We start from the raw sequence: 12,416 nt of genomic DNA on the forward strand, positions 1-12,416 counted from the left end.
TTATACTTTTCACAAGCCTTTGAGGCACAAGTTTCCCAGGAACAGAGTCATCGTAGGAGGCTTAAACGAGCAATTTCAATCTGATTTAGTGGATATGCAATCCCTGGCGTCTTTTAATGATGGATATAAATATTTGCTGACCTGTATAGACATCCTTTCGAAATACGCTTGGGCTATCCCTCTCAAAGATAAAACATCTGTGTCCATCCAATCCACTTTTGAAAAGATATTTTCGGAACGTACACCCGAATCATTACAAACAGATGCAGGGAAAGAGTTTACCAATAAACAAGTTCAAAATTTTTGAAAAAGAGAAACGTTCGCTTTTTCACGACACATAATACAACCAAAGCTTCTGTAGTAGAACGATTTGATTTAATCGAGCTCTAAAAACAAAAATGTGGAAATACTTTACCGAAATGAATACACGAAAGTACATTGATGTGATTGACAAATTGATATCCTGTTATAACCATACATGGCATCGCAGTATTAAGACAGAACCTGTATCCGTTACATTACAAAATCAAGAAAAAACTTGGAAAACGCTGTATGGTCAGCAACCAATACAAAACCCTATTTCTTGAGATTTAATGATTGGAGACACGGTACGCATCAGCCGAGAAAAAATGCTCTTTGAGAAAGGATACGAACAAAACTGGACACGAGAAATTTTTACAATCTATAAAATTATTCGACGGATTCCTGTTGTCTATAAACTGAAAGATCTAGCAGGAGAAGTTATACAAGGAACTTTTTACAAACAAGAATTTCAAAAGGTTTCGGACTCTGGTTATTATCCCGTAGAAAAAGTTTTAAAAAAGAGGAAACGTCGCGGGAAAATAGAATATTTTGTGAAATTTCAGGGGTACCCCGAAAGCTTCAATGCTTGGGGGGATGATGTGAGAAGTGTATAAAAGACCCGTACATTCTGCTTATCTGTCATTTGAACGAAACATGTCTTTCTTTATCACACTGATCAGCGACAGCTCCATGAGGTTTTTTCCAGACAACAAAATATCACAATTTTCAACTCAGCTTCCTACTCCGATGGATTTAAATAGTCAGTGGGAGTTATCTCTTGTGGACTTTATTTACCCTCCCACATGGTATAATGTCCGAATGGACAATAATTTATTTGGATTTGATTTGGGTGATGGAAAATTGGAAGGTCGAAGAGTGCCTCCAGCATGTTATGAAACGATACCAGATTTATTAAAAGCCATGAAAATACCTTCCCATAAAAATAAGATTGAATTCAGTTATCATCCTGTCACGAAAAAAGTGACCATTAAGACCGACGAAAACTGCAAAGTCATTCTTCACGAAGGATTAGCTGAACTTCTAGGCTTCGAGCCGGGTGTTTACAAAGGATTGAAACAAAGTCCTTTTTACAAAAGGATCAAAAAGTATATTTTCCTGTCATGTATGTGTATTGCGATCTCGTAGAGCCTCAAATTGTGGGAGATGTACAAGCCCGTTGTTAAAAATTGTCACCGTAGAAGGAAATGACGGAGACATCATAAATGCTCATTACCACCGGCCCTTTTACTTGCCAGTTATCCATCAACATTTCCAGACTGTACATATTGACATAAGACTTCACTCTGGAGATTTAGTACCATTCGAAAAAGGCAAAGTATTTCTTGTGTTGCATTTTCGTCTGAGACAAATTCTATAAAAGAAGCCTTCACCTGCAAATTGATTTCATTTGGATTGTGTATGCAAGATTAGAAGCATCAAATATGCGGGTGCCTTATACGTGTTGCACGAAAAAATTTGAAGATTATTATTTAGCTCAAACTGGAAATGGATTACCTTACTATCAAGGAACCATTTTACAGAAAGGTTATGGTATTGGTGGTTTTTTTGCTGTTTCGTAGTGCTATGCCTTTTTTGATGAGTGGAGCCAAAACAGTTGGAAAAGAAGCTTTGCGGACTGGAACACAAATTGCAAATGACGTACTGTCGGGAGAAAATTTTAAAGTCTCCTTCAAACCCAGATCTAAAGAAGCTGGCAAAAAATTAGCGAGGAAAGCAGTTCAGAAAGCAGACGAGATGATTGGTCACGGAAGGTTTAAAAGGAAGCGCAAAATCCCCAAACACTTCATTTCGTCTAAAGTCAGGAAGGTGCAACGACGTGATATTTTTGACTCATAATGACTTTTCTGTTAAAAGATTCTCCGGAATGCGCAAAATCCGAATTGGATTTATTTTCGTTACCTCCCACACAAACAGTTATCGAAAAAGGTCAGTGGGTTGAATTTCATCCATTAGCCAATGTATCGGAAGGAAGTCCTGTCGAGTTCAATGTTTCTGGAAGCGAAGATGACTACCTAGACTTATCACAGACACAACTCTACGTCAAAGTGAAAATTTTAAAATATGATGGCAAGCCAATCACGGCTGAAAGTAAAGTGGGACCTGTCAATCTTTTTTTACATTCTATGTTTTCTCAAGTGGATATTAGCTTAAATGAAAGACTCGTTTCCACCAGTAATAACACGTATCCTTACAAATCCATGATAGAAAAATTATTGAATCAGGGTTTTGATACGAAAACGTCTCAACTGTCATCAGAATTGTTTTTTAAAGATACAGCAGGACGTATGAACGTTTTTGATATTCAAGACACTCAGCCGAATGAAGGATTCAACCAATGAGCAGAATTGTTTAAACTCAGTGCCTCGGTCGATATGATTGGTCGATTGCACTTGGATATGTTTCATCAGGAAAGACGTTTGCTGAATATGGTAGATATGAAAATTAAACTCATACGCAGCAAACCAGAATTTTGTTTATTGGGCGAAGGTGAATTTAAAGTTTTACTCGAACAAGCTTCATTGTTTGTACGCAAAGTGTCAGTCCGGGTTTTGTGCTAGGACATGTCAAAAGCCTAGAAAAATCGACAGCCAAATATGCCATTAATATAGTGCTCTGCAAAGCCTATTCCATTCCAACGGGAAATATGAGTTTTATTCAAGACAATATTTTCATAGGTCAAATGCCTAATCGTATTGTGGTGGCATGTGTCGATAATGATGCCTTTAACGGAAACTATAAAAAGTCTCCTTTTGAATTCAAGTATTATAATATGAACTTTATCGGCGTTTATGTGGACGGGCAACCAGTACCTCATAATCCTCTTCAGCCTAATTTTGACAAAAATCATTTCATACGAGCTTATCAGAATTTATTTATGAATGCAGACGACAGAGGACTTTACCTTTCAAGATCAGAATTTTCAAAAGGATATTCCTTATTTCGCTTCGACCTTTCACCTGACCTTTGTGATGGCTCTCATTTAAATCTAGTTCGACACAGCAACTTAAGATTAGAAATAAAATTTGGGATTCCCTTACAACAAACTGTTCCATTATTAGTGTACGCTGAATTTGAAAATTTGATAGAAATCAATAAAGCTCGAAATATTCTATACGATTTTGGAAACTGATGAATTCCTCACAGATTCATCAAATCTTATCTCGAGATCCTATTTCTTTGAGATATTATGCGGGTGTTTTTCCTTGTGATAAAATACCTGCGATTCAAAGTTTTCCCTGTGCACTGGTGCTCAATACTGATAAACATGATGAAAAAGGAACTCATTGGCTAGCTGTCTACATTGCAGACAAACAGACTCTGGAATTTTTTTACTCTTATGGACTCCCGCCTGAAGTATATGGAAAAGATATCACATCCTTTGTTAAGAAATATTGTCATGTTTGCTGGAACAAGATTTCACTTCAGAGTTTAACTTCTAATGTATGTGGACATTATTGTATTTATTTTATTATTAAACGCTGTCAAGGACTCTGTATGGAACTCATTGTATCACCCTTAGATGGGAAGAATCGTGATTTCAAAATATTTCAATTTGTCAAAAAAAGATATGGTGTAAACATGATTTTTAAAAAATAAAGTTGTAAAAATGTCTCTTGTGTTTCTTGTTTCTACACTTATTTAAACAAAATCAATAAATGTTTTATGCAAAAGGATTTTCGGTGAAGTATAAAAGTCAGTGTTTTCTTAACATGCTGTCATTTCCAAAAATGGAACTGCCCAAGTTCGTACATCCTTCTACTTGTCTTCTGAGCGGACCTACCGGTTCGGGTAAAACGGTTTTTGTGAAGAAATTGATAGATCATAAAATGTTTCATCCCATGCCGACCAATATTATTTATTGCTACGAAAGTTATCAACCTCTTTCTAATTCCATGAAAAATGTAAATTTTGAAGAAGGATTACCATCTAACCTGCAGACTCTCCAAAATGCTTTAATTATCATAGACCTTTTGATGTCTGAAGTAGCAAGTGATACCCGCTTAAGCAAACTTTTTACAAAAGGAAGTCACCACCGAAACCTTTCAGTCGTTTTTATAACACAAAATCTTTTTCACCAAGGCAAGGAGATGAGAAATATTCATTTAAATTCCCATTATCTTGTCTTATACAAAAATCCTAGAGATAAAAGTCAAATCATGCATTTAGCTAGACAAATGTTCCCCGGAAAAGTAAAGGCCTTTCAAGAAATTTTTCAGGATGCTACTTCAACTCCATTTAGCTACTTGTTGATTGATTTACGACCTGAAACAAGTGAAACGCTTCGCTTTCGCACAGGCATCTTTCCTAGGTTTAAATACTATGTCTACCAGCCCCGATAGTTCATTTCAGTTTGAGACGTCGAATGGCTAACATGTCTTCTCCCATCGTGATCGATTTCGAAGGTTTTCAGTGGATGCCTCATTGTTACATTGTTAAAGAATTAGCTTTTTACTCCGTGCATGAAGGATATCACAGTTGCTGGTCATTTTTACCCCCTCAGCCTTGGAAAACATTATCACGATCTCAGCAAAAGTGTTTTGCTTGGGTCACAAAAAATCGTCATCATGTGAATTGGAGTGAGGATGTTTTACCTTATACTCATCTTCGTATTATTTTGCAATATTTGTCATCTATTTATTCTGTCATATACGTGAAAGGATTAGAAAAGAAATTATTTTTAGAAAATGTATTATGTAGAGACATCATAAATCTAGACTGTCCTAAGATAGAGAATTTAAAAAAGAAAAGTTCTTTAACATGTTCGATTCATGCCAAAGGATTTAATTGCTGTGCTTTAACCAAAGCGGCTGCATTTGTATCTATATAAAAGAAAGTGTGCAAGAAAAAGAGCTCATTTGTCATCAGAATGTCTCATCTGAAGGATGTGGATTATCTAAAACTATTTGGAAAAAGTGAATAAAAGCAGCTGTACTGAAAAAGTGTCCGAATCATCTCATCAAATCAGTTTGTGAGTGTGTTTTAAATCTTCTGAAAGGAACCGTACCCATCACCAAACGCGTCAAAAATCGACTCACCCCTTTTAAAAGAACTTTAAGAAAATTAGCGGACAAAAAAGTACCTCTTTTTAAGAAAATATGTCTTTTGGTTCAAAAAGGTGACGGTTTTCTATCTTTCCTGATTCCTGCAGCAGTCAGTGTCTTATCCTCTCTTCTCCATGAAACACAGTAAGAAATTTGTCTTGGTACCGCTAGATCGTATGCACCAGTTTGAAGATGAACATTTGAGTGATTTAGATACCCAAATTCTAAACATCTTAAAAAAGAAAATGGACGATGAAGAAAAATCCAAATTGTACATCCAGGTTCTGCAAAAGTATGTTACGTTTCCTCATGTTAATGCGTCTGAAAAACAACCGTCTGAACAATGTTCTGAGACAGATGTAGAAAAGGAAATTTTGCAGACTGTTTCTGTGAAACAGAAAAGAAAGGCACAGAAAATAATGGATTTCCTAAAAGAACATCAGATATCCTGGACACACAATAAAGAACTGATTCTGGACGGTCATGTGTTTTCTGGGTCCAACATTGTTCACTTGATAAACTTTCTGTTGAGAAATAGAACTGAAAGACCTATTGCCTTTGAACAGTTTAAAAATGTACTGAATGTGAATAACTTTCCTCAAGACTTTGTGAAAAACAAACATTTAATGAATGTAAAAATGATGTATGCTAAACCTAAAAGAAAATCCTCTTCGAAACTATGGCTGAAATTGTAATGAAATGTTCATAATAAAAGTTAATTTGTGATTATTTGTGTTATGTTTTTCTTTGATGAAGTTAATATATAAAATCATTTTTTTTCTGATTAAACTAATATATACATAATCATAACCATTATTTTCTAAAAAAATATTTAAAAAAAACTTACCTTTCATGGCATCTTTTCCAAAGGAAAAAAGAAAAAACACCACTATTTTATCATTCAAACTTCTATTTTATTTTACGTTCATTTACAGATACTGGATGTATCATAATGTATATATTACATGCAAACATTTTTTTTGTACAAGCCATTATAATATAGTTAGTATATATTATAATATAGTTAAAATAGTCTTTCTTTTAAAATCCAAATGGTAAGGTGCTCAAGTCTTTCTGTATCACTCGTTTGTCGAGCACAATTTTGTATAGTCTTGTTTCTGCTTTATTGATGACCTTTCTTCTTTTTGGTTCACGGGTGATTTTGGAGGGGTTGTGCAGAGCTATGATATCCTTTTGGTCCAGACTACATACCAGATTTTTGATGGCTTCAAAGTTCAGTAACTGGGAATTTCGAAAGTTCAGAGAAAATCCTCTGACTTTGCAGCAGGTTTTCCCATGGCCGTCTGGTACGCATAGTTTTTCGGACCTCCTGAAAAAAAAAATAAAACATGGTGAGAAAAAGACATAACAGAAAAACTTTCAAGATTTTTGGTACATGTTAAATAAAGAAATTTTTTAAAGGTCCTTACCAGTGACAAAGGTTTTGATGACATCACCCTCCAGTTCATCCGTAAATTCACCCAGGAAGTTGCCCAAGGGGGGATCATTGCGGCCATTCGAGGCATAGATGATGGAGTCTGTGTCGTGGTACAGGAAATCTCTACCCAACTTCTCCATTTCACTATACAGTTTGAGACGAGCCCAAGCTGTTGTGAAGGTCGCTAGGAAAATGTTGGTAGAGGCATCCTGCGGCACAAACTCCTTCGCAGATTCCCAGGAAATGGCAGCCACCTCAGGCGTGGGAAGAAAGACATCTTTGATCTAAAAAATAGAAGAGTGATGAGGTAACAGTTCAAAATAGTCATAAGTTAACAGTTTGAAACACATTGAGTTTACAGATGAATAAATTCGAACTTAACTTCGGAAACTTACTTTTTTAGTAGAATACGCCAACATCTTATTGAAGTCTGGCACCGTGTGGATATAGGTCAGTTGGGCTTTGTTCATACCCCATCTGAGTGAAAAAAAAACTATCATAAATCACAAAAAATTAAAAATATTTATAAAAAATAGGTACAAAAGAAATCATCTTACCTGCCCCAGAAACTGCTCAGGGCTAACTTGGCGACGCCCAGGGTTTTTCGATATTTTTTCGGCCTCCAACTTCATATTGGCTCTCTTTCTTCATATTGGCGAATGTCTGGCTTCTTCCGTCACACACTCCGAAGGCCATCCGCTACTTTCCTGCTTGATCTTCAGAAACAGATCAATGTAGGAACGAAACAGAGAAGTAGACGATGCCTGGAAATGCTACACTTCGTAAATCTAGAAAATAAAAAATAAATGTCAGTTATAAAAAAAATTTAAAAGTAACCTCTGAAACTAAATAAAGATTAAAATATTCTTTGAGTACTTAAATGTGTGATGCGGTAGCCTTTCTTTTTCGCCAGTTTGACTTCCTCCGTTACCCACGTTCCGACAAGAGCTCGCTCGTCGTCTGTGTGGGTACACGGAGTCTGCAGTTGAAGAAGGGTTCAAGTCCGACACAGGGGGAACATCAGCTTCTTCCGGCACCGATAGGGCAGTACCGGAAGATACAGATTCCGTGGAGAAATCACTCGGCATTGGATAATTCCAAAATAATCTTCCACATCTCCAAAGCTTTCCGTGATGATTGTTGGATGTCCCACAGGGTAGACCCAATACTTGTTCACCTGTGAATGAAAACAAAAAAGTCAGAAAAAACACATCATAAAAATATACAGAAAATTTAGAAAAGTTTAAGTAAACATTTTTTAAATAATAAAAAGTACGAACCCATGGATAGAGTGAAGTAAAATCCACATATTTTGCGTCTCCCTCGTGGAACAATTTGAAGGCATTGGTCCTTCCTCCAAAAACTGACTCGCGAGGATGGAGCCTGTCCCTCAGATGGTGTTGATCCAGGAAAGCTTGGAGATCTGAATTTTCCTCTTTTTCTTTCTGAAACTCATGCTCCCACATTCCTATTACGTGGAAACCCTGAGTGCGAAGCTTTCTTGTCGTCTCTTCTGTCTTTTCTCTTAACGTTGCCATGGAAACTCCTTTTAGCGGATGTATGATATCACCATCGTAGCATAAACTACACCCATAGAAGAAACAGCCCTAAAATAATACAAATATATTAATAGGGTTCATGTAAATTAACATTAAAAGTGTAAACTCATTAAAAAAGAATCACATAGAAAAAGAAATGGTTATATTTTCTTACCTGAAACTGATAGACGGTTTCAGTTTCTTGGCAGAAACCGTCTACCGAGATTCCGGCGATTCTGTGCTCTCCGGAACCGTTCAACGCATGTTGAATGACAATGCCTTCCGAAGCAGCAACAAAGTCCAACCGCCGGATCGAATCAGGGCTGTAATTCGTGGAGTTGACGTAGCAGTGTGTGGGCACCATGGCAATCGTGTCGGGCTGAATGTGGCCACTCCGATACATTGCCATACAGGCTGACGCAATGGTCACGTATCTGAAAAGAAAAAAAAACAACTTCATGAGCATGATTATTCTATAAGAACATAACTGTAAACATGATCCTTATTGTATAAAATAAATTAGAAAATAACTTACTGGAATGGATCCACACCCGCCACATTAAAAAACTGGGCTCGAAACTCCAGGCAACAGCGATGAAGAATGCCCACGTCTGATCTGTTAAAAGAAAAAATGTTAAAAATACGAAATATAAAATATAAGAATAAAACAAAATCTTAAATAAATAAGAATAAAGGAGGGAAAAAATATACCTGCAATAGGCCAGCATCTCTGCTTGGAAGTTAAATACATCCCCCTTGTGTTCTTCGTGCCAGGATAGAAATGCCTTTCGGGCTGGACTACTCATGGTGTCCGGGCTGTAGTACCGTGCCTCAGGCAGCGCTCCGACATAACTCTGGTTTTCTCGGGAGTTGAAAATATGGGGAAAGTATCCCTTTTTTAATTCCGTGAGACCGAAGCATCCCGGTAGCTTGGCCAACGCCATCGGTAGAAAAATTAACGAGTCTATGACCCGAATGTTCAGACTAGGATATCTTAAACACATGATCATAGACCGTTAGGAATCACCTCCGGCGCTGTGCCTTGCTTCAGGAGCCAGGCCATCACGAACTGTCCGTCGAACCTGTAAGTAAAAAAAAAAAAACATTATGAATAATATTGAAAAAATAGTCATGCTTAAAGCATGCAAACTATACTATTTTATCTTACCCTTTCATGTTATGAGCCAAGGCGGTGTACCCCTTGTGCTCTGTGGAGAACAGCCAGAAATCTTGGCATGCCATGTGTCCCGGAAACAAAACACCTTCTCTGTGCCGTCGGCATACTGAGCCACCGCGAAATTTACGAGGTGCTCCCCCGAAGACTGGTCCGTTTCGAAGTCAAAGAAGATAAGCTTATCCTCGGACTTCTTCTTCGGAGCAACACGTCGCAAATAACAGCGGTGCTCAGCAGCCACGACAAACTGGCCGCAAGACGGACATTTGATGGTTCCGCACTTATGCAACTCTTTACAGCAATCCCGCCTCCGGATCACTTGGCAGCATTCCCTGCATTGGTATACCTGTAACGACAATTATTTTTTTTAAAACACAACCATTTGGAGAAACTTATATGATAAATAACTTTAGTCATTAAGATAAATTTTCAAAAATACTTACTCTATCGCAAAGCGAAAACTCTTGGTTTCCAGTGACGGCTTTGTGTGCTTCAAAGCAGGCATCCGATCGGCACAGACGGTCGCAATCCTGACATCGTTCGGGGTACGCCTGGAGCACAGTCGGTCCTCAGACATATGGGACAGGCATTGGCACATCTATGGCTTTCCGGATGATCATACGGCTTTTCACATGCTGTGCAGTAGTATTTGCTGGCATAAAACTCTTTTAGAGATTTGATCACATCGTAATGTCCATCGTGAAGCCACAAATTGATCCGCTGAGACCTCTCCTTTCCTTTATAGACCACCTTAAATACAGAAACACAAACATTTTCCCTTAAATTCCAAAATCGAACCCTTTAGAAATAAGTTTTTAACATCGAAACGAATAATATACATAATCATCTAAAAATTCCCTGTGAATTTATAACATTTTAACGAATTGTGTGCATGCATGCATAAAATGAATCTAAAAATAAAAATTCATCATGCATTTTTTTACAAGTCATATTTTAACATCGAAGCGAACCACATACATGCATGCAATTATGCATAAAATTTAACGCAATCTAAAAAATTCGTCATGAATTCAGTTTTACAAGTTAAAGTTTTAACATCTAAATGATCAGAAATACAATATGCCTGAATGTTAACTTTTTGCAAATTATATTTTTAACAGAAACAAATTGCCTTCGAGCATACATGTAAATAAAATCTAAAAAGTTAAAGTATTCTAAAAATAAAAATTTTTTAAAGTGAAAGTTTTAACGAATTGCATACATAAAATAAGAAATTAATCTAACAATTTTAAGTAAACTAAAATATCACTATGCATTTAATTTCTATAAGGTATATTTTTTAACATCGAAGCGAACTGCATACATTCATGGATTCTATGCGTGAATATGCATAAAATATAATCTTAAAATTTAGACTAATTCAAAAATTCACCATGCATTTTTATAAGACATTGTAAGGATCTTAAGTTTTACTAACGTTTATTTTTATTTTAAATCTTTACTATCACTTCTTATTTTCTACTTCCGGCCAGAATTATAAGCGTTAAGGTTTTTATGCAAAGTTGTCTGGCGAACGCCAAGTATTTAAGTTGTGGCTTTTTGCCAAGCGAGAGAGAGGAAGCAGTGTGTTCGAAGCAGGCCGCTTACCTTAGAAGTTACGCAGTTGCTGTTTGCCTTCCAGGCCAGAGGTTTTAATCCTCTTGATAAATTTTAAAACGTATTGTAGTGTTCACAGTTCTCTGTACTACATACGCTTCCTGTTAATATAAGGCCAATCTTCCACGTTTATTAGTTTAAAGTTAAATTACAGTTTAGTTTTATTTTATACTTTTACGTTAGACCCCAAGTAGCGGGTCAGTGTATTCCGAAGTACGGAAGTTATTGTATATAGAGAAAAATAAAGGGTTTTGTATACCCTTCATGTGTATCCTGTCTACTTACCACAATTAGTGAACATAGCTTTAGTAAGCTCTCTGTTCCGAGTCAGGTCCTTGTATGTTCCCGAAGAAGGTAAGAAGGAACATTGAACCTGATAGTGGCGCCCAATGAAGAAGAATAACCATGGCCGAGTTTCAAGAAGAACCTGTGCTGCCTGCAGAAACGGTTCAGAATCCAGAAATGCCAGCTGCCGCCCTGGAAGGATTTGGTTACATCGTCCAGACCATGCGCGCTTCGATGAAACCAGAAGCAAAATTTAATGGAAACTCACCGGTAACCAGTTTTTTGGAAAAATTGAATGACCACTTCATGCTCTACCCCGTGCACGAGTTTAAAAAAGTTACCTTAGCTACCAGCGCTTTGAGGGGCCAAGCGCCTAATTGGTTCAAATGTATAGGCAGAAGTCTCTTGGGTCAAGCAGGAAGTCTCACCTATACTTAGGAAAATTTCAAGACTGCCCTACTAAGAGCCTTCCCTGTTGTAAGGGATCGTGCGAAATTAGAAACGGAACTTTTCAGTATATATCAACAAAGAATCGAAAACCTCTCGAGCTTTATTTTAAGAAAAATTCACGTTTTCAAACTCTTGTATGCAAACCGTCCGGATCCTGAAATAATTCAAGTGATTTTGCCGAGGTTACTGCCCCAAGTGCAAGACTTTATTGAATTAAGAAATCCGACTACACTGGAAAAGTTATTTGAGCTCGCAATCCAGTTTGAAAGTAGAAGAACGGCGGACGTCGAAAGAAGACGTCAATATCAACAGCGAAACCAATTTGGTACGCCAAGACTACAGCAAACTCAAGCACACGGCTACGGAGAAAACGCGAATCAGTGGGCAAGGAAACCCGAGCATTCAAAAACAGCCGGCGAACGTCGACAGTTCAATAGCAACCCAGGAAAAAAGTCTCAAGGCCAGTGGAAAAAGAAGGAAAGCACGGAAAGGAAAAATAATTTAAACTACAACGGATTTCTGCTGACGGGAGGGTGCGGAAATCCGAA

The 12,416-nt window shown here is 37.2% G+C and overlaps 1 protein-coding gene across 3 annotated transcripts in view; it reads left to right on the forward strand.

Moving 5' to 3' along the window:
- LOC118183273 (adhesion molecule nephrin-like) overlaps positions 1-12,416 on the forward strand; it is a 714,613-nt gene that overhangs the window by 485,648 nt on the left and 216,549 nt on the right. The window lies entirely within an intron of this gene.

This window comes from Stegodyphus dumicola, chromosome 6 (genome assembly GCF_044657685.1).
Source record: "Stegodyphus dumicola isolate Sdum_Otavi_A_Nest chromosome 6, ASM4465768v1".
Lineage (NCBI taxonomy): Eukaryota > Metazoa > Arthropoda > Arachnida > Araneae > Eresidae > Stegodyphus > Stegodyphus dumicola.